Raw genomic sequence first — 22,545 nt, forward strand, 5'->3', positions numbered from 1 at the left:
ATTGTGGCCTGGGATTGAGCCCGGGGATTGCGGTCGGGGATTGTGGTCCGGGATTGTGATCTGGGATTGAGGTCGGGGATTTTGGTCTGGGATTGTGTTCGGGGATTGCGGTCGGGGATTGCGGTCTGGGATTGTGGTCGGGGATTGTGGTCGGGGATTGCGGTCGGGGATTGTGATCTGGGATTGAGGTCGGGGATTTTGGTCTGGGATTGTGGTCGGGGATTGCGGTCGGGGATTGTGGTCTGGAATTTCGGTCGGGGATTGTGGTCGGGGATTGTGGTCGGGGATTGTGGTCGGGGATTGTGGGATTGTGGTCGGGGATTGTGGTCGGGAATTGTGGTCTGGGATTGTGGTCGGGGATTGTGGTCTGGGATTGTGGTCGTGGATCGTGGTCGGGGATTGTGGTCGGGGATTGTGGTCTGGGATTGTGGTCGGGGATTGTGGTCGTGGATTGTGGTCGGGGATTGTGGTCGGAGATTGTGGTCAGGGATTGCGGTCGGTGATTGTGGTCTGGGATTGCGCCCGGGGATTGTGGTCAGGGATTGTGGCCTGGGATTGCGCCCGGGCAATCTGGTCGGGGATTTCGGTCTGGGATTGTGGTCGGGGATTGCGGTCGGGGATTGTGGTCTGGGATTTCGGTCGGGGATTGTGGTCGGGGATTGTGGTCTGGGATTGCGGTCTGGGATTGCGGTCGGGGATTGTGGTCGGGGATTGTGGTCTGGGATTTCGGTCGGGGATTGTGGTCGGGGATTGTGGTCTGGGATTGCGGTCTGGGATTGCGGTCGGGGATTGCGGTCGGGGATTGTGGTCTGGGATTTCGGTCGGGGATTGTGGTCGGGTATTGTGGTCTGGGATTGCGGTCTGGGATTGCGGTCGGGGATTGTGGTCGGGGATTGTGGTCGGGGATTGTGGTCGGGGATTGCGGTCGGGGATTGTGGTCGGGGATTGTGGTCTGGGATTGTGGTCGGGGATTGTGGTCTGGGATTGTGGTCGGGGATTGCGCTCGGGGATTGTGGTCGGTGATTGTGGTCGGGGATTGTGGTCGGGGATTGCGCTCGGGGATTGTGGTCGGGGATTGTGGTCGGGGATTGTGGTTGGGGATTGTGGTCGGGGATTGTGGTCGGAGATTGTGGTCGGGGATTGTGGTCGGGGATTGTGGTCGGGGATTGCGGTCGGGGATTGTGGTCGGGGATTGTGGTCGGGGATTGAGGTCTGGGATTGAGGTCTGGGATTGCGGTCGGGGATTGTGGTCGGGGATTGCGGTCTGGGATTGTGGTCGGGGATTGTGGTCGGGGATTGTGGTCGGGGATTGCGGTCGGGGATTGGATTGTGGTCGGGGATTGCGGTCGGGGATTGTGGTCGGAGATTGCGGTCGGGGATTGTGGTCGGGGATTGAGGTCTGGGATTGAGGTCTGGGATTGCGGTCGGGGATTGTGGTCGTGGATTGCGGTCTGGGATTGTGGTCTGGGATTGAGGTCTGGGATTGCGGTCGGGGATTGTGGTCGGAGATTGTGGTCGGGGATTGTGGTCGGGGATTGCGGTCGGCGATTGGATTGTGGTCGGGGATTGTGGTCTGGGATTGAGGTCTGGGATTGCGGTCGGGGATTGCGGTCGGGGATTGTGGTCGGGGATTGTGATCGGGGATTGCGGTCGGGGATTGTGGATTTGGATTGTGGTCGGGGATTGTGGTCGGGGATTGTGGTCGGGGATTGTGGGATTGTGGTCGGGGATTGTGGGATATTGGTCGGGGATTGTGGGATTGTGGTCGGGGATTGTGGTCGGGGATTGTGGGATTGTGGTCGGAGATTGTGGGATTGTGGTCTGGGATTGAGGTCTGGGATTGCGGTCGGGGATTGCGGTCGGGGATTATGGATTTGGATTGTGGTCGGCGATTGTGGTCGGGGATTGTGGTCGGGGATTGTGGGATTGTGGTCGGGGATTGTGGGATTTTGGTCGGGGATTGTGGGATTGTGGTCGGGGATTGTGGTCGGGGATTGTGGGATTGTGGTCGGAGATTGTGGGATTGTGGTCGGGAATTGCGGTAGGGGTTTGTGGTCGGGAATTGCGGTAGGGGTTTGTGGTCGGGGATTGTGGTCGGGGATTGTTGTCGGGGATTTCGGTCGGGGATTGTGGTCGGGGATTGTGGTCGGGGATTGTGGTCGGGGATTGTGGTCTGGGATTGTAGTCGGGGATTGTGGTCTGGGATTGAGGTCTGGGATTGCGGTCGGGGATTGTGGTCGGAGATTGTGGTCGGGGATTGTGGTCGGGGATTGTGGTCGGAGATTGTGGTCGGAGATTGTGGTCGGGGATTGTGGTCGGGGATTGTGGTCGGGGATTGCGGTCGGAGATTGTGGTCGGGGATTGTGGTCGGGGATTGTGGTCGGAGATTGTGGTCGGGGATTGTGGTCGCGGATTGTGGTCGGGGATTGTGGTCGGAGATTGTGGTCGGGGATTGAGGTCGGGGATTGTGGTCGGGGATTGTGGTCTAGGATTGAGGTCTGGGATTGCGGTCGGGGATTGTGGTCGGAGATTGTGGTCGGGGATTGTGGTCGGGGATTGCGGTCGGGGATTGTGGTCGGGGATTGTGGGATTGTGGTCGGGGATTGTGGGATTTTGGTCGGGGATTGTGGGATTGTGGTCGGGGATTGTGGTCGGGGATTGTGGGATTGTGGTCGAAGATTGTGGGATTGTGGTCGGGAATTGCGGTCGGGGTTTGTGGTCGGGGATTGCGGTCGGGGATTGTGGATTTGGATTGTGGTCGGGGATTGTGGTCGGGGATTGTGGGATTGTGGTCGGGGATTGTGGGATATTGGTCGGGGATTGTGGGATTGTGGTCGGGGATTGTGGTCGGGGATTGTGGGTTTGTGGTCGGAGATTGTGGGATTGTGGTCTGGGATTGAGGTCTGGGATTGCGGTCGGGGATTGCGGTCGGGGATTGTGGATTTGGATTGTGGTCGGCGATTGTGGTCGGGGATTGTGGTCGGGGATTGTGGGATTGTGGTCGGGGATTGTGGGATTTTGGTCGGGGATTGTGGGATTGTGGTCGGGGATTGTGGTCGGGGATTGTGGGATTGTGGTCGGAGATTGTGGGATTGTGGTCGGGAATTGCGGTAGGGGTTTGTGGTCGGGAATTGCGGTAGGGGTTTGTGGTCGGGGATTGTGATCGGGGATTGTTGTCGGGGATTTCGGTCGGGGATTGTGGTCGGGGATTGTGGTCGGGGATTGTGGTCGGGGATTGTGGTATGGGATTGTAGTCGGGGATTGTGGTCTGGGATTGAGGTCTGGGATTGCGGTCGGGGATTGTGGTCGGAGATTGTGGTCGGGGATTGTGGTCGGGGATTGTGGTCGGAGATTGTGGTCGGAGATTGTGGTCGGGGATTGAGGTCGGGGATTGTGGTCGGGGATTGTGGTCTAGGATTGAGGTCTGGGATTGCGGTCGGGGATTGTGGTCGGAGATTGTGGTCGGGGATTGTGGTCGGGGATTGCGGTCGGGGATTGTGGTCGGGGATTGTGGGATTGTGGTCGGGGATTGTGGGATTTTGGTCGGGGATTGTGGGATTGTGGTCGGGGATTGTGGTCGGGGATTGTGGGATTGTGGTCGGAGATTGTGGGATTGTGGTCGGGAATTGCGGTAGGGGTTTGTGGTCGGGGATTGTGGTCCGGGATTGTTGTCGGGGATTGCGGTCGGGGATTGTGGTCTGGGATTTCGGTCGGGGATTGTGGTCGGGGATTGTGGTCGGGGATTGTGTCCTGCGATTGAGCCCGGGGATTGTGGTCTGGGATATCGGTCGGGGATTGTGGTCGGGGATTGTGGTCAGGGATTATGGTCGGGGATTGTGGCCTGGGATTGCGCCCGGGGATTGCGGTCGGGGATTGTGGTCGGGGATTGTGATCTGGGATTGAGGTCGGGGATTTTGGTCTGGGATTGTGGTCGGGGATTGCGGTCGGGGATTGTGGTCTGGGATTGTGGGATTGTGGTCGGGAATTGCGGTCGGGGATTGTGGGATTGTGGTCTGGGATTTCGGTCGGGGATTGTGGTCGGAGATTGTGGTCGGGGATTGTGGTCGGGGATTGTGGGATTGTGGTCGGGGATTGTGGTCGGGAATTGTGGTCGGGGATTGTGGTCTGGGATTGTGGGATTGTGGTCGGGAATTGCGGTCGGGGATTGTGGGATTGTGGTCGGGGATTGTGGTCGGGGATTGTGGTTGTGGATTGTGGTCAGGGATTGTGGTCGGGGATTGTGGTTGAGGATTGTGGTCAGGGATTGTGGTCGGGGATTGTGGTCGGGGATTGTGGTTGAGGATTGTGGTCAGGGATTGTGGTCGGGGATTGTGGTCAGGGATTGTGGTCGGGGATTGTGGTCGGGGATTGTGGTCGAGGATTGTGGTCAGGGATTGTGGTCGGAGATTGAGGTCGGGGATTGTGGTCGAGGATTGTGGTCAGGGATTGTGGTCGGGGATTGTGGTTGAGGATTGTGGTCGGGGATTGTGGTCTAGGATTGTGGTCGGGGATTGTGGTCTGGGATTGTGGTCGGGGATTGTGGTCGGGGATTGTGGTCTGGGATTGAGGTCTGGGATTGCGGTCGGGGATTGCGGTCGGGGATTGTGGTCGGGGATTGTGGTCGGGGATTGCGGTCGGGGATTGTGGATTTGGATTGTGGTCGGGGATTGTGGTCGGGGATTGTGGTCGGGGATTGTGGGATTGTGGTCGGAGATTGTGGGATATTGGTCGGGGATTGTGGGATTGTGGTCGGGGATTGTGGTCGGGGATTGTGGGATTGTGGTCGGAGATTGTGGGATTGTGGTCTGGGATTGAGGTCTGGGATTGCGGTCGGGGATTGCGGTTGGGGATTGTGGTCGGGGATTGTGGTCGGGGATTGTGGATTTGGATTGTGGTCGGGGATTGTGGTCGGGGATTGTGGTCGGGGATTGTGGGATTGTGGTCGGGGATTGCGGTCGGGGATTGTGGATTTGGATTGTGGTCGGGGATTGTGGTCGGGGATTGTGGTCGGGGATTGTGGGATTGTGGTCGGGGATTGTGGGATTTTGGTCGGGGATTGTGGGATTGTGGTCGGGGATTGTGGTCGGGGATTGTGGGATTGTGGTCGGAGATTGTGGGATTGTGGTCGGGAATTGCGGTAGGGGTTTGTGGTCGGGAATTGCGGTAGGGGTTTGTGGTCGGGGTTTGTGGTCGGGGATTGTAGTCGGGGATTGTTGTCGGGGATTGCGGTCGGGGATTGTGGTCGGGGATTGCAGTCGGGGATTGTGGTCGGGGTTTGTGGTCGGGGATTGCGGTCGGGGATTGTGGTCTGGGATTTCGGTCGGGGATTGTGGTCGGGGATTGTGGTCGGGGATTGAGGCCTGCGATTGAGCCCGGAGATTGTGGTCTGGGATATCGGTCGGGGATTGTGGTCGGGGATTGTGGTCGGGGATTGTGGTCGGGGATTGTGGCCTGGGATTGAGCCCGGGGATTGCGGTCGGGGATTGCGGTCCGGGATTGTGATCTGGGATTGAGGTCGGGGATTTTGGTCTGGGATTGTGTTCGGGGATTGCGGTCGGGGATTGTGGTCTGGGATTGTGGTCGGGGATTGTGGTCGGGGATTGCGGTCGGGGATTGTGATCTGGGATTGAGGTCGGGGATTTTGGTCTGGGATTGTGGTCGGGGATTGCGGTCGGGGATTGTGGTCTGGAATTTCGGTCGGGGATTGTGGTCGGGGATTGTGGTCGGGGATTGTGGTCGGGGATTGTGGGATTGTGGTCGGGGATTGTGGTCGGGAATTGTGGTCTGGGATTGTGGTCGGGGATTGTGGTCTGGGATTGTGGTCGGGGATTGTGGTCGTGGATCGTGGTCGGGGATTGTGGTCGGGGATTGTGGTCTGGGATTGTGGTCGGGGATTGTGGTCGTGGATTGTGGTCGGGGATTGTGGTCGGAGATTGTGGTCAGGGATTGCGGTCGGTGATTGTGGTCTGGGATTGTGGTCGGGGATTGCGGTCGGGAATTGTGGTCAGTGATTGTGGTCGGGGATTGTGGTCGGGGATTGCGGTCGGGGATTGTTGGATTGTGGTCGGGGATTGTGGTCTGGGATAGTGGTTGGGGATTGTGGTCGGGAATTGTGGTCTGGGATTGTGGTCGGGGATTGTGGCCGGGAATTGTGGTCTCGGATTGCGGTCGGGGATTGTGGGATTGTGGTCGGGGATTGTGGTCTGGGATTGTGGTCGGGGATTGTGGTCGGGGATTGTGGTCGGAGATTGTGGTCGGGAATTGTGGTCTGGGATTGTGGTCGGGGATTGTGGGATTGTGGTCGGAGATTGCGGTCTGGGATTGCGGTTCGGGGATTGTGGCCTGGGAATGCGGTCTGGGATTGTGGTCAGGGTTTGTGGTCTGGGATTATGGTCGGGGATTGTGGTCTGGGAATGCGGTCGGGGATTGTGGTCGTAGATTGTGGTCGGGGATTGAGTTCATGGATTGTAGGATTGTGGTCGGGGATTGTGATCGGGGATTGCAGTCGGAGATTGTGGTTGGTGATTGTGGCCTGGGATTGCGCCCGGGGATTGTGGTCAGGGATTGTGGCCTGGGATTGCGCCCGGGCAATCTGGTCGGGGATTTCGGTCTGGGATTGTGGTCGGGGATTGCGGTCGGGGATTGTGGTCTGGGATTGCGGTCGGGGATTGCGGTCGGGGATTGTGGTCTGGGATTTCGGTCGGGGATTGTGGTCGGGGATTGTGGTCTGGGATTGCGGTCTGGGATTGCGGTCGGGGATTGCGGTCGGGGATTGTGGTCTGGGATTTCGGTCGGGGATTGTGGTCGGGGATTGTGGTCTGGGATTGCGGTCTGGGATTGCGGTCGGGGATTGGGGTCGGTGATTGTGGTCGGGGATTGTGGTCGGGGATTGCGGTCGGGGATTGGATTGTGGTCGGGGATTGCGGTCTGGAATTGTGGTCGGGGATTGCGGTCGGGGATTGTGGTTGGGGATTGTGGTCTGGGATTGTGGTCGGGGATTGTGGTCTGGGATTGTGGTCGGGGATTGCGCTCGGGGATTGCGCTCGGGGATTGTGGTCGGGGATTGTGGTCGGGGATTGTGGTCGGGGATTGCGCTCGGTGATTGTGGTCGGGGATTGTGGTCGGGGATTGTGGTCGGGGATTGTGGTCGGGGATTGTGGTCGGAGATTGTGGTCGGGGATTGTGGTCGGGGATTGCGGTCGGGGATTGGATTGTGGTCGGGGATTGCGGTCGGGGATTGTGGTCGGGGATTGCGGTCGGGGATTGTGGTCGGGGATTGAGGTCTGGGATTGAGGTCTGGGATTGCGGTCGGGGATTGTGGTCGGGGATTGCGGTCTGGGATTGTGGTCGGGGATTGTGGTCTGGGATTGTGGTCGGGGATTGTGGTCGGAGATTGTGGTCGGAGATTGTGGTCGGGGATTGCGGTCGGGGATTGGATTGTGGTCGGGGATTGCGGTCGGGGATTGTGGTCGGGGATTGCGGTCGGGGATTGTGGTCGGGGATTGAGGTCTGGGATTGAGGTCTGGGATTGCGGTCGGGGATTGTGGTCGGGGATTGCGGTCTGGGATTGTGGTCTGGGATTGAGGTCTGGGATTGCGGTCGGGGATTGTGGTCGGGGATTGCGGTCGGCGATTGGATTGTGGTCGGGGATTGTGGTCTGGGATTGAGGTCTGGGATTGCGGTCGGGGATTGTGGTCGGGGATTGCGGTCGGCGATTGGATTGCGGTCGGGGATTGTGGTCGGGGATTGTGGTCGGGGATTGCGGTCGGGGATTGGGGATTTGGATTGTGGTCGGGGATTGTGGTCGGGGATTGTGGTCGGGGATTGCGGTCGGGGATTGTGGATTTGGATTGTGGTCGGGGATTGTGGTCGGGGATTGTGGTCGGGGATTGTGGGATTGTGGTCGGGGATTGTGGGATATTGGTCGGGGATTGTGGGATTGTGGTCGGGGATTGTGGTCGGGGATTGTGGGATTGTGGTCGGAGATTGTGGGATTGTGGTCTGGGATTGAGGTCTGGGATTGCGGTCGGGGATTGCGGTCGGGGATTGTGGATTTGGATTGTGGTCGGGGATTGTGGTCGGGGATTGTGGTCGGGGATTGTGGGATTGTGGTCGGGGATTGTGGGATTTTGGTCGGGGATTGTGGGATTGTGGTCGGGGATTGTGGTCGGGGATTGTGGGATTGTGGTCGGAGATTGTGGGATTGTGGTCGGGAATTGCGGTAGGGGTTTGTGGTCGGGAATTGCGGTACGGGTTTGTGGTCGGGGATTGTGGTCGGGGATTGTTGTCGGGGATTTCGGTCGGGGATTGTGGTCGGGGATTGTGGTCGGGGATTGTGGTCGGGGATTGTGGTCGGGGATTGTGGTCTGGGATTGTAGTCGGGGATTGTGGTCTGGGATTGAGGTCTGGGATTGCGGTCGGGGATTGTGGTCGGAGATTGTGGTCGGGGATTATGGTCGGGGATTGTGGTCGGAGATTGTGGTCGGGGATTGAGGTCGGGGATTGTGGTCGGGGATTGTGGTCTAGGATTGAGGTCTGGGATTGCGGTCGGGGATTGTGGTCGGAGATTGTGGTCGGGGATTGTGGTCGGGGATTGCGGTCGGGGATTGTGGTCGGGGATTGTGGGATTGTGGTCGGGGATTGTGGGATTTTGGTCGGGGATTGTGGGATTGTGGTCGGGGATTGTGGTCGGGGATGGTGGTTGAGGATTGTGGTCAGGGATTGTGGTCGGGGATTGTGGTCAGGGATTGTGGTCGGGGATTGTGGTCGGGGATTGTGGTCGAGGATTGTGGTCAGGGATTGTGGTCGGAGATTGAGGTCGGGGATTGTGGTCGAGGATTGTGGTCAGGGATTGTGGTCGGGGATTATGGTTGAGGATTGTGGTCGGGGATTGTGGTCTAGGATTGTGGTCGGGGATTGTGGTCAGAGATTGTGGTCTGGGATTGTGGTCGGGGATTGTGGTCGGGGATTGTGGTCTGGGATTGTGGTCGGGGATTGTGGTCGGGGATTGTCGTCGGGGATTGTGGTCAGGGATTGTGGTCAGAGATTGCGGTCGGGGATTGTGGTCAGGGATTGTGGTCTGGGATTGTGGTCGGGGATTGTGGTCAGAAATTGTGGTCGGGGATTGCGATCTGGGATTGTGGTCAGGGATTGCGGTCGGGGTTTGTGGTCGGGGATTGTGGTCTGGGATTGTGGTCGGGGATTGTGGTCTGGGATTGATGTCTGGGATTGCGGTCGGGGATTGTGGTCGGAGATTGTGGTCGGGGATTGTGGGATTGTGGTCGGAGATTGTGGGATTGTGGTCGGGAATTGCGGTAGGGGTTTGTGGTCGGGGATTGTGGTCGGGGATTGTTGTCGGGGATTGCGGTCGGGGATTGTGGTCTGGGATTTCGGTCGGGGATTGTGGTCGGGGATTGTGGTCGGGGATTGTGTCCTGCGATTGAGCCCGGGGATTGTGGTCTGGGATATCGGTCGGGGATTGTGGTCGGGGATTGTGGTCAGGGATTATGGTCGGGGATTTTGGTCGGGGATTGTGGCCTGGGATTGCGCCCGGGGATTGCGGTCGGGGATTGTGGTCGGGGATTGTGATCTGGGATTGAGGTCGGGGATTTTGGTCTGGGATTGTGGTCGGGGATTGCGGTCGGGGATTGTGTTCTGGGATTTCGGTCGGGGATTGTGGTCGGAGATTGTGGTCGGGGATTGTGGTCGGGGATTGTGGTCGGGGATTGTGGGATTGTGGTCGGGGATTGCGGTCGGGGATTGTGGTCGGGGATTGCGGTCGGGGATTGTGGTCGGGGATTGAGGTCTGGGATTGAGGTCTGGGATTGCGGTCGGGGATTGTGGTCGGGGATTGCGGTCTGGGATTGTGGTCTGGGATTGAGGTCTGGGATTGCGGTCGGGGATTGTGGTCGGAGATTGTGGTCGGGGATTGTGGTCGGGGATTGCGGTCGGCGATTGGATTGTGGTCGGGGATTGTGGTCTGGGATTGAGGTCTGGGATTGCGGTCGGGGATTGCGGTCGGGGATTGTGGTCGGGGATTGTGGTCGGGGATTGCGGTCGGGGATTGTGGATTTGGATTGTGGTCGGGGATTGTGGTCGGGGATTGTGGTCGGGGATTGTGGGATTGTGGTCGGGGATTGTGGGATATTGGTCGGGGATTGTGGGATTGTGGTCGGGGATTGTGGTCGGGGATTGTGGGATTGTGGTCGGAGATTGTGGGATTGTGGTCTGGGATTGAGGTCTGGGATTGCGGTCGGGGTTTGCGGTCGGGGATTGTGGATTTGGATTGTGGTCGGGGATTGTGGTCGGGGATTGTGGTCGGGGATTGTGGGATTGTGGTCGGGGATTGTGGGATTTTGGTCGGGGATTGTGGGATTGTGGTCGGGGATTGTGGTCGGGGATTGTGGGATTGTGGTCGGAGATTGTGGGATTGTGGTCGGGAATTGCGGTAGGGGTTTGTGGTCGGGAATTGCGGTACGGGTTTGTGGTCGGGGATTGTGGTCGGGGATTGTTGTCGGGGATTTCGGTCGGGGATTGTGGTCGGGGATTGTGGTCGGGGATTGTGGTCGGGGATTGTGGTCTGGGATTGTAGTCGGGGATTGTGGTCTGGGATTGAGGTCTGGGATTGCGGTCGGGGATTGTGGTCGGAGATTGTGGTCGGGGATTATGGTCGGGGATTGTGGTCGGAGATTGTGGTCGGGGATTGAGGTCGGGGATTGTGGTCGGGGATTGTGGTCTAGGATTGAGGTCTGGGATTGCGGTCGGGGATTGTGGTCGGAGATTGTGGTCGGGGATTGTGGTCGGGGATTGCGGTCGGGGATTGTGGTCGGGGATTGTGGGATTGTGGTCGGGGATTGTGGGATTTTGGTCGGGGATTGTGGGATTGTGGTCGGGGATTGTGGTCGGGGATTGTGGTTGAGGATTGTGGTCAGGGATTGTGGTCGGGGATTGTGGTCAGGGATTGTGGTCGGGGATTGTGGTCGGGGATTGTGGTCGAGGATTGTGGTCAGGGATTGTGGTCGGAGATTGAGGTCGGGGATTGTGGTCGGGGATTGTGGTCGGGGATTATGGTTGAGGATTGTGGTCGGGGATTGTGGTCTAGGATTGTGGTCGGGGATTGTGGTCAGAGATTGTGGTCTGGGATTGTGGTCGGGATTGTGGTCGGGGATTGTGGTCTGGGATTGTGGTCGGGGATTGTGGTCGGGGATTGTCGTCGGGGATTGTGGTCAGGGATTGTGGTCAGAGATTGCGGTCGGGGATTGTGGTCAGGGATTGTGGTCTGGGATTGTGGTCGGGGATTGTGGTCAGGGATTGTGGTCGGGGATTGCGATCTGGGATTGTGGTCAGGGATTGCGGTCGGGGTTTGTGGTCGGGGATTGTGGTCTGGGATTGTGGTCGGGGATTGTGGTCTGGGATTGAGGTCTGGGATTGCGGTCGGGGATTGTGGTCGGAGATTGTGGTCGGGGATTGTGGGATTGTGGTCGGAGATTGTGGGATTGTGGTCGGGAATTGCGGTAGGGGTTTGTGGTCGGGGATTGTGGTCGGGGATTGTTGTCGGGGATTGCGGTCGGGGATTGTGGTCTGGGATTTCGGTCGGGGATTGTGGTCGGGGATTGTGGTCGGGGATTGTGTCCTGCGATTGAGCCCGGGGATTGTGGTCTGGGATATCGGTCGGGGATTGTGGTCGGGGATTGTGGTCAGGGATTATGGTCGGGGATTTTGGTCGGGGATTGTGGCCTGGGATTGCGCCCGGGGATTGCGGTCGGGGATTGTGGTCGGGGATTGTGATCTGGGATTGAGGTCGGGGATTTTGGTCTGGGATTGTGGTCGGGGATTGCGGTCGGGGATTGTGTTCTGGGATTTCGGTCGGGGATTGTGGTCGGAGATTGTGGTCGGGGATTGTGGTCGGGGATTGTGGTCGGGGATTGTGGGATTGTGGTCGGGGATTGTGGTCGGGAATTGTGGTCGGGGATTGTGGTCTGGGATTATGGTCGTGGATTGTGGTCGGGAATTGCGGTCGGGGATTGTGGGATTGTGGTCGGGGATTGTGGTCGGGGATTGTGGTTGAGGATTGTGGTCAGGGATTGTGGTCGGAGATTGCGGTCGGGGATTGTGGTTGAGGATTGTGGTCAGGGATTGTGGTCGGGGATTGTGGTCAGGGATTGTGGTCGGGGATTGTGGTCGGGGATTGTGGTCGAGGATTGTGGTCAGGGATTGTGGTCGGAGATTGAGGTCGGGGATTGTGGTCGAGGATTGTGGTCAGGGATTGTGGTCGGGGATTGTGGTTGAGGATTGTGGTCGGGATTGTGGTCTAGGATTGTGGTCGGGGATTGTGGTCAGGGATTATGGTCTGGGATTGTGGTCGTGGAATGTGGTCGGGGATTGTGGTCGGGGATTGTGGTCGGGGATTGTGGTCGGGGATTGTGGTCAGGGATTGTGGTCGGGGATTGTGGTCGGGGATTGTGGTCAGGGATTGTGGTCAGAGATTGCGGTCGGGGCTTGTGGTCAGGGATTGTGGTCTGGGATTGTGGTCGGGGATTGTGGTCGGGGATTGTGGTCGAGGATTGTGGTCAGGGATTGTGGTCGGAGATTGCGGTCGGGGATTGTGGTCAGGGATTGTGGTCTGGGATTGTGGTCGGAAATTGTGGTCGGGTATTGTGGTCGAGGATTGTGGTCGGGGATTGTGGTCGCGGATTGTGGTCGAGGATTGTGGTCAGGGATTGTGGTCGGGGATTGTGGTCGGGGATTGTGGTCGGGGATTGTGGTCAGGGATTGTGGTCGGGGATTGTGGTCTGGGATTGTGGTCGGGGATTGTGGTCTAGGAATGCGGTCTGGGATTGTGGTCGGGGATTGTGGTCTGGGATTGTGGTCGGGGATTGTGGTCTGGGATTGCGGTCGGGGATTGTGGTCGGGGATTGTGGTCGGGGATTGTGGTCTGGGATTGAGGTCTGGGATTGTGGTCGGGGATTGTGGTCGGAGATTGTGGTCGGGAATTGTGGTCTGGGATTGTTGTCGGGGATTGTGGGAATGTGGTCGGAGATTGCGGTCTGGGATTGCGGTTCGGGGATTGTGGTCGGGGATTGAGGTCGGGGATTGTGGTCCGGGATTGCCGTCGAGGATTGTGGTCGCGGATTGTGGTCAGGGATTGTGGTCGGGGATTGTGGTCGGGGATTGTGGTCGAGGATTGTGGTCGGGGATTGTGGTCGAGGATTGTGGTCACGGATTGTGGTCGGGGATTGTGGTCACGGATTGTGGTCGGGGATTGTGGTCGGGGATTGTGGTCTGGGATTGTGGTCGGGGATTGTGGTCTGGGATTGTGGTCGGGGATTGTGGTCGGGGATTGTGGTCGGGGATTGTGGTCGAGGATTGTGGTCACGGATTGTGGTCGGGGATTGTGGTCGGGGATTGTGGTCGGGGATTGTGGTCTAGGAATGCGGTCTGGGATTGTGGTCGGGGATTGTGGTCTGGGATTGTGGTCTGGGATTGTGGTCGGGGATTGTGGTCTGGGATTGTGGTCGGGGATTGTGGTCGAGGATTGTGGTCAGGGATTGTGGTCGGGGATTGTGGTCTGGGATTGTGGTCGGGGATTGTGGTCGAGGATTGTGGTCAGGGATTGTGGTCGGGGATTGTGGTCTGGGATTGTGGTCGGGGATTGTGGTCTAGGAATGCGGTCTGGGATTGTGGTCGGGGATTGTGGTCTGGGATTGTGGTCGGGATTGTGGTCTGGGATTGCGGTCGGGGATTGTGGTCGGGGATTGTGGTCGGGGTTTGAGGTCTGGGATTGCGGTCGGGGATTGCGGTCGGAGATTGTGGTCGGGAATTGTGGTCTGGGATTGTTGTCGGGGATTGTGTGATTGTGGTCGGAGATTGCGGTCTGGGATTGCGGTTCGGGGATTGTGGTCGGGGATTGTGGTCGGGGATTGTGGTCGGGGATTGTGGTCGGGGATTGTGGTCAGAGATTGCGGTCGGGGCTTGTGGTCAGGGATTGTGGTCGGAGATTGCGGTCGGGGATTGTGGTCAGGGATTGTGGTCTGGGATTGTGGTCGGAAATTGTGGTCGGGTATTGTGGTCGAGGAATGTGGTCGGGGATTGTGGTCGCGGATTGTGGTCGAGGATTGTGGTCAGGGATTGTGGTCGGGGATTGTGGTCGCGGATTGTGGTCGAGGATTGTGGTCAGGGATTGTGGTCAGGGATTGTGGTCAGGGATTGTGGTCGGGGATTGTGGTCGGGGATTGTGGTCGAGGATTGTGGTCAGGGATTGTGGTCGGGGATTGTGGTCTGGGATTGTGGTCGGGGATTGTGGTCTAGGAATGCGGTCTGGGATTGTGGTCGGGGATTGTGGTCTGGGATTGTGGTCGGGGATTGTGGTCTGGGATTGCGGTCGGGGATTGCGGTCGGGGATTGTGGTCGGGGATTGTGGTCGGGGATTGAGGTCTGGGATTGTGGTCGGGGATTGTGGTCGGAGATTGTGGTCGGGAATTGTGGTCTGGGATTGTTGTCGGGGATTGTGGGAATGTGGTCGGAGATTGCGGTCTGGGATTGCGGTTCGGGGATTGTGGTCGGGGATTGAGGTCGGGGATTGTGGTCCGGGATTGCCGTCGAGGATTGTGGTCGCGGATTGTGGTCAGGGATTGTGGTCGGGGATTGTGGTCGGGGATTGTGGTCGGGGATTGTGGTCGAGGATTGTGGTCAGGGATTGTGGTCGGGGATTGTGGTCGGGGATTGTGGTCGGGGATTGTGGTCGAGGATTGTGGTCACGGATTGTGGTCGGGGATTGTGGTCTGGGATTGTGGTCGGGGATTGTGGTCTAGGAATGCGGTCTGGGATTGCGGTCGGGGATTGTGGTCTGGGATTGTGGTCTGGGATTGTGGTCGGGGATTGTGGTCTGGGATTGTGGTCGGGGATTGTGGTCGAGGATTGTGGTCAGGGATTGTGGTCGGGGATTGTGGTCTGGGATTGTGGTCGGGGATTGTGGTCGAGGATTGTGGTCAGGGATTGTGGTCGGGGATTGTGGTCTGGGATTGTGGTCGGGGATTGTGGTCTAGGAATGCGGTCTGGGATTGTGGTCGGGGATTGTGGTCTGGGATTGTGGTCGGGGATTGTGGTCTGGGATTGTGGTCTGGGATTGTGGTCGGGGATTGTGGTCGAGGATTGTGGTCAGGGATTGTGGTCTGGGATTGTGGTCGAGGATTGTGGTCAGGGATTGTGGTCGGAAATTGCGGTCGGGGATTGTGGTCGGAAATTGTGGTCGGGTATTGTGGTCGAGGATTGTGGTCGGGGATTGTGGTCGCGGATTGTGGTCGAGGATTGTGGTCAGGGATTGTGGTCGGGGATTGTGGTCGGGGATTGTGGTCGGAGATTGCGGTCGGGGATTGTGGTCGGAAATTGTGGTCGGGTATTGTGGTCGAGGATTGTGGTCGGGGATTGTGGTCGCGGATTGTGGTCGAGGATTGTGGTCAGGGATTGTGGTCGGGGATTGTGGTCGGGGATTGTGGTCGAGGATTGTGGTCAGGGATTGTGGTCGGGGATTGTGGTCTGGGATTGTGGTCGGGGATTGTGGTCTAGGAATGCGGTCTGGGATTGTGGTCGGGGATTGTGGTCTGGGATTGTGGTCGGGGATTGTGGTCTGGGATTGCGGTCGGGGATTGCGGTCGGGGATTGTGGTCGGGGATTGTGGTCGGGGATTGAGGTCTGGGATTGTGGTCGGGGATTGTGGTCGGAGATTGTGGTCGGGAATTGTGGTCTGGGATTGTTGTCGGGGATTGTGGGAATGTGGTCGGAGATTGCGGTCTGGGATTGCGGTTCGGGGATTGTGGTCGGGGATTGAGGGCGGGGATTGTGGTCCGGGATTGCGTCGAGGATTGTGGTCGCGGATTGTGGTCAGGGATTGTGGTCGGGGATTGTGGTCGGGGATTGTGGTCGAGGATTGTGGTCAGGGATTGTGGTCGGGGATTGTGGTCTGGGATTGTGGTCGGGGATTGTGGTCTAGGAATGCGGTCTGGGATTGTGGTCGGGGATTGTTGTCTGGGATTGTGGTCGGGGATTGTGGTCGGGGATTGTGGTCTGGGATTGAGGTCTGGGATTGCGGTCGGGGATTGTGGTCGGAGATTGTGGTCGGGGATTGTGGGATTGTGGTCGGAGATTGTGGGATTGTGGTCGGGAATTGCGGTAGGGGTTTGTGGTCGGGGATTGTGGTCGGGGATTGTTGTCGGGGATTGCGGTCGGGGATTGTGGTCTGGGATTTCGGTCGGGGATTGTGGTCGGGGATTGTGGTCGGGGATTGTGTCCTGCGATTGAGCCCGGGGATTGTGGTCTGGGATATCGGTCGGGGATTGTGGTCGGGGATTGTGGTCAGGGATTATGGTCGGGGATTTTGGTCGGGGATTGTGGCCTGGGATTGCGCCCGGGGATTGCGGTCGGGGATTGTGGTCGGGGATTGTGATCTGGGATTGAGGTCGGGGATTTTGGTCTGGGATTGTGGTCGGGGATTGCGGTCGGGGATTGTGTTCTGGGATTTCGGTCGGGGATTGTGGTCGGAGATTGTGGTCGGGGATTGTGGTCGGGGATTGTGGTCGGGGATTGTGGGATTGTGGTCGGGGATTGTGGTCGGGAATTGTGGTCGGGGATTGTGGTCTGGGATTATGGTCGTGGATTGTGGTCGGGAATTGCGGTCGGGGATTGTGGGATTGTGGTCGGGGATTGTGGTCGGGGATTGTGGTTGAGGATTGTGGTCAGGGATTGTGGTCGGAGATTGCGGTCGGGGATTGTGGTTGAGGATTGTGGTCAGGGATTGTGGTCGGGGATTGTGGTCAGGGATTGTGGTCGGGGATTGTGGTCGGGGATTGTGGTCGAGGATTGTGGTCAGGGATTGTGGTCGGAGATTGAGGTCGGGGATTGTGGTCGAGGATTGTGGTCAGGGATTGTGGTCGGGGATTGTGGTTGAGGATTGTGGTCGGGATTGTGGTCTAGGATTGTGGTCGGGGATTGTGGTCAGGGATTATGGTCTGGGATTGTGGTCGTGGAATGTGGTCGGGGATTGTGGTCGGGGATTGTGGTCGGGGATTGTGGTCGGGGATTGTGGTCAGGGATTGTGGTCGGGGATTGTGGTCGGGGATTGTGGTCAGGGATTGTGGTCAGAGATTGCGGTCGGGGCTTGTGGTCAGGGATTGTGGTCTGGGATTGTGGTCGGGGATTGTGGTCGGGGATTGTGGTCGAGGATTGTGGTCAGGGATTGTGGTCGGAGATTGCGGTCGGGGATTGTGGTCAGGGATTGTGGTCTGGGATTGTGGTCGGAAATTGTGGTCGGGTATTGTGGTCGAGGATTGTGGTCGGGGATTGTGGTCGAGGATTGTGGTCAGGGATTGTGGTCGGGGATTGTGGTCGGGGATTGTGGTCGGGGATTGTGGTCAGGGATTGTGGTCGGGGATTGTGGTCTGGGATTGTGGTCGGGGATTGTGGTCTAGGAATGCGGTCTGGGATTGTGGTCGGGGATTGTGGTCTGGGATTGTGGTCGGGGATTGTGGTCTGGGATTGCGGTCGGGGATTGTGGTCGGGGATTGTGGTCGGGGATTGTGGTCTGGGATTGAGGTCTGGGATTGTGGTCGGGGATTGTGGTCGGAGATTGTGGTCGGGAATTGTGGTCTGGGATTGTTGTCGGGGATTGTGGGAATGTGGTCGGAGATTGCGGTCTGGGATTGCGGTTCGGGGATTGTGGTCGGGGATTGAGGTCGGGGATTGTGGTCCGGGATTGCCGTCGAGGATTGTGGTCGCGGATTGTGGTCAGGGATTGTGGTCGGGGATTGTGGTCGGGGATTGTGGTCGGGGATTGTGGTCGAGGATTGTGGTCACGGATTGTGGTCGGGGATTGTGGTCTGGGATTGTGGTCGGGGATTGTGGTCTAGGAATGCGGTCTGGGATTGTGGTCGGGGATTGTGGTCTGGGATTGTGGTCTGGGATTGTGGTCGGGGATTGTGGTCTGGGATTGTGGTCGGGGATTGTGGTCGAGGATTGTGGTCAGGGATTGTGGTCGGGGATTGTGGTCTGGGATTGTGGTCGGGGATTGTGGTCGAGGATTGTGGTCAGGGATTGTGGTCGGGGATTGTGGTCTGGGATTGTGGTCGGGGATTGTGGTCTAGGAATGCGGTCTGGGATTGTGGTCGGGGATTGTGGTCTGGGATTGTGGTCGGGATTGTGGTCTGGGATTGCGGTCGGGGATTGTGGTCGGGGATTGTGGTCGGGGTTTGAGGTCTGGGATTGCGGTCGGGGATTGCGGTCGGAGATTGTGGTCGGGAATTGTGGTCTGGGATTGTTGTCGGGGATTGTGTGATTGTGGTCGGAGATTGCGGTCTGGGATTGCGGTTCGGGGATTGTGGTCGGGGATTGTGGTCGGGGATTGTGGTCGGGGATTGTGGTCGGGGATTGTGGTCAGAGATTGCGGTCGGGGCTTGTGGTCAGGGATTGTGGTCGGAGATTGCGGTCGGGGATTGTGGTCAGGGATTGTGGTCGGGGATTGTGGTCGGAAATTGTGGTCGGGTATTGTGGTCGAGGAATGTGGTCGGGGATTGTGGTCGCGGATTGTGGTCGAGGATTGTGGTCAGGGATTGTGGTCGGGGATTGTGGTCGGGGATTGTGGTCGAGGATTGTGGTCAGGGATTGTGGTCGGGGATTGTGGTCTGGGATTGTGGTCGGGGATTGTGGTCTAGGAATGCGGTCTGGGATTGTGGTCGGGGATTGTGGTCTGGGATTGTGGTCGGGGATTGTGGTCTGGGATTGCGGTCGGGGATTGCGGTCGGGGATTGTGGTCGGGGATTGTGGTCGGGGATTGAGGTCTGGGATTGTGGTCGGGGATTGTGGTCGGAGATTGTGGTCGGGAATTGTGGTCTGGGATTGTTGTCGGGGATTGTGGGAATGTGGTCGGAGATTGCGGTCTGGGATTGCGGTTCGGGGATTGTGGTCGGGGATTGAGGTCGGGGATTGTGGTCCGGGATTGCCGTCGAGGATTGTGGTCGCGGATTGTGGTCAGGGATTGTGGTCGGGGATTGTGGTCGGGGATTGTGGTCGGGGATTGTGGTCGAGGATTGTGGTCAGGGATTGTGGTCGGGGATTGTGGTCGGGGATTGTGGTCGGGGATTGTGGTCGAGGATTGTGGTCACGGATTGTGGTCGGGGATTGTGGTCTGGGATTGTGGTCGGGGATTGTGGTCTAGGAATGCGGTCTGGGATTGCGGTCGGGGATTGTGGTCTGGGATTGTGGTCTGGGATTGTGGTCGGGGATTGTGGTCTGGGATTGTGGTCGGGGATTGTGGTCGAGGATTGTGGTCAGGGATTGTGGTCGGGGATTGTGGTCTGGGATTGTGGTCGGGGATTGTGGTCGAGGATTGTGGTCAGGGATTGTGGTCGGGGATTGTGGTCTGGGATTGTGGTCGGGGATTGTGGTCTAGGAATGCGGTCTGGGATTGTGGTCGGGGATTGTGGTCTGGGATTGTGGTCGGGGATTGTGGTCTGGGATTGTGGTCTGGGATTGTGGTCTGGGATTGTGGTCGGGGATTGTGGTCAGGGATTGTGGTCGGAGATTGCGGTCGGGGATTGTGGTCTAGGAATGCGGTCTGGGATTGTGGTCTGGGATTGTGGTCTGGGATTGTGGTCTGGGATTGTGGTCGGGGATTGTGGTCGAGGATTGTGGTCAGGGATTGTGGTCGGGGATTGTGGTCTGGGATTGTGGTCGGGGATTGTGGTCTAGGAATGCGGTCTGGGATTGTGGTCGGGGATTGTGGTCTGGGATTGTGGTCGGGGATTGTGGTCTGGGATTGTGGTCTGGGATTGTGGTCTGGGATTGTGGTCGAGGATTGTGGTCAGGGATTGTGGTCGGAGATTGCGGTCGGGGATTGTGGTCGGAAATTGTGGTCGGGTATTGTGGTCGAGGATTGTGGTCGGGGATTGTGGTCGCGGATTGTGGTCGAGGATTGTGGTCAGGGATTGTGGTCGGGGATTGTGGTCGGGGATTGTGGTCGAGGATTGTGGTCAGGGATTGTGGTCGGGGATTGTGGTCTGGGATTGTGGTCGGGGATTGTGGTCTAGGAATGCGGTCTGGGATTGTGGTCGGGGATTGTGGTCTGGGATTGTGGTCGGGGATTGTGGTCTGGGATTGCGGTCGGGGATTGCGGTCGGGGATTGTGGTCGGGGATTGTGGTCGGGGATTGAGGTCTGGGATTGTGGTCGGGGATTGTGGTCGGAGATTGTGGTCGGGAATTGTGGTCTGGGATTGTTGTCGGGGATTGTGGGAATGTGGTCGGAGATTGCGGTCTGGGATTGCGGTTCGGGGATTGTGGTCGGGGATTGAGGGCGGGGATTGTGGTCCGGGATTGCGTCGAGGATTGTGGTCGCGGATTGTGGTCAGGGATTGTGGTCGGGGATTGTGGTCGGGGATTGTGGTCGAGGATTGTGGTCAGGGATTGTGGTCGGGGATTGTGGTCTGGGATTGTGGTCGGGGATTGTGGTCTAGGAATGCGGTCTGGGATTGTGGTCGGGGATTGTTGTCTGGGATTGTGGTCGGGGATTGTGGTCTGGGATTGTGGTCGGGGATTATGGTCGAGGATTGTGGTCAGGGATTGTGGTCGGGGATTGTGGTCGGGGATTGTGGTCGGGGATTGTGGTCGAGGATTGTGGTCAGGGATTGTGGTCGGGGATTGTGGTCTGGGATTGTGGTCGGGGATTGTGGTCTAGGAATGCGGTCTGGGATTGTGGTCGGGGATTGTGGTCTGGGATTGTGGTCGGGGATTGTGGTCTGGGATTGCGGTCGGGGATTGTGGTCGGGGATTGTGGTCGGGGATTGAGGTCTGGGATTGCGGTCGGGGATTGTGGTCGGAGATTGTGGTCGGGAATTGCGGTCTGGGATTGTTGTCGGGGATTGTGTGATTGTGGTCGGAGATTGCGGTCTGGGATTGCGGTTCGGGGATTGTGGTCTGGGATTGCGGTCGGGGATTGTGGTCTGGGAATGCGGTCTGGAATTGTGGTCGGGGATTGTGGTCTGGGATTGTGGTCGGGGATTGTGGTCTGGGATTGTGGTCGGGGATTGTGATCTGGGATTGTGGTCGGGGATTGTGGTCGGGGATTGCGGTCGGGGATTGTGGTCGGGGATTGAGGTCGGGGATTGTGGTCTGGGATTGTGGTCGGGGATTGTGGTCTGGGATTGAGGTCTGGGATTGTGATCTGGGATTGTGGTCGGGGATTGTGGTCGGGGATTGCGATCTGGGATTGTGGTCAGGGATTGCGGTCGGGGATTGTGGTCGGGGATTGTGGTCTGGGATTGTGGTCGGGGATTGTGATCTGGGATTGTGGTCGGGGATTGTGGTCGGGGATTGTGGTCTGGGATTGTGGTCGGGGATTGTGATCTGGGATTGTGGTCGGGGATTGTGGTCGGGGATTGCGATCTGGGATTGTGGTCAGGGATTGCGGTCGGGGATTGTGGTTGGGGATTGTGGTCTGGGATTGCGGTCGGGGATTGTGGTCTGGGATTGAGGTCTGGGATTGCGGTCGGGGATTGTGGTCGGAGATTGTGGTCGGGGATTGTGGGATTGTGGTCGGAGATTGTGGGATTGTGGTCGGGAATTGCGGTAGGGGTTTGTGGTCGGGGATTGTGGTCGGGGATTGTTGTCGGGGATTGCGGTCGGGGATTGTGGTCTGGGATTGCGATCTGGGATTGTGGTCGGAGATTGCGGTCTGGGATTGCGGTTCGGGGATTGTGGTCGGGGATTGAGGTCGGGGATTGTGGTCCGGGATTGCCGTCGAGGATTGCGGTCGAGGATTGCGGTCGGGGATTGTGGTCGGGGATTGTGGCCTGGGAATGCGGTCTGGAATTGTGGTCGGGGATTGCGCTCGGGGATTGTGGTCGGGGATTGTGGTCGGGGATTGTGGTCGGAGATTGTGGTCGGGGATTGTGGTCGGGGATTGTGGTCGGGGATTGTGGTCGGGGATTGGATTGTGGTCGGGGATTTCGGTCGGGGATTGTGGTCGGGGATTGCGGTCGGGGATTGTGGACGGGGATTGAGGTCTGGGATTGAGGTCTGGGATTGCGGTCGGGGATTGTGGTCGGGGATTGCGGTCTGGGATTGTGGTCTGGGATTGAGGTCTGGGATTGCGGTCGGGGATTGTGGTCGGAGATTGTGGTCGGGGATTGTGGTCGGGGATTGCGGTCGGCGATTGGATAGTGGTCGGGGATTGTGGTCTGGGATTGAGGTCTGGGATTGCGGTCGGGGATTGCGGTCGGGGATTGTGGTCGGGGATTGTGGTCGGGGATTGCGGTCGGGGATTGTGGATTTGGATTGTGGTCGGGGATTGTGGTCGGGGATTGTGGTCGGGGATAGTGGGATTGTGGTCGGGGATTGTGGGATATTGGTCGGGGATTGTGGGATTGTGGTCGGGGATTGTGGTCGGGGATTGTGGGATTGTGGTCGGAGATTGTGGGATTGTGGTCTGGGATTGAGGTCTGGGATTGCGGTCGGGGATTGCGGTCGGGGATTGTGGTCGGAGATTGTGGTCGGGGATTGCG

Source organism: Pristiophorus japonicus, chromosome 7 (assembly GCF_044704955.1).
Source record: "Pristiophorus japonicus isolate sPriJap1 chromosome 7, sPriJap1.hap1, whole genome shotgun sequence".
Classification (NCBI taxonomy): Eukaryota; Metazoa; Chordata; class Chondrichthyes; family Pristiophoridae; genus Pristiophorus; species Pristiophorus japonicus.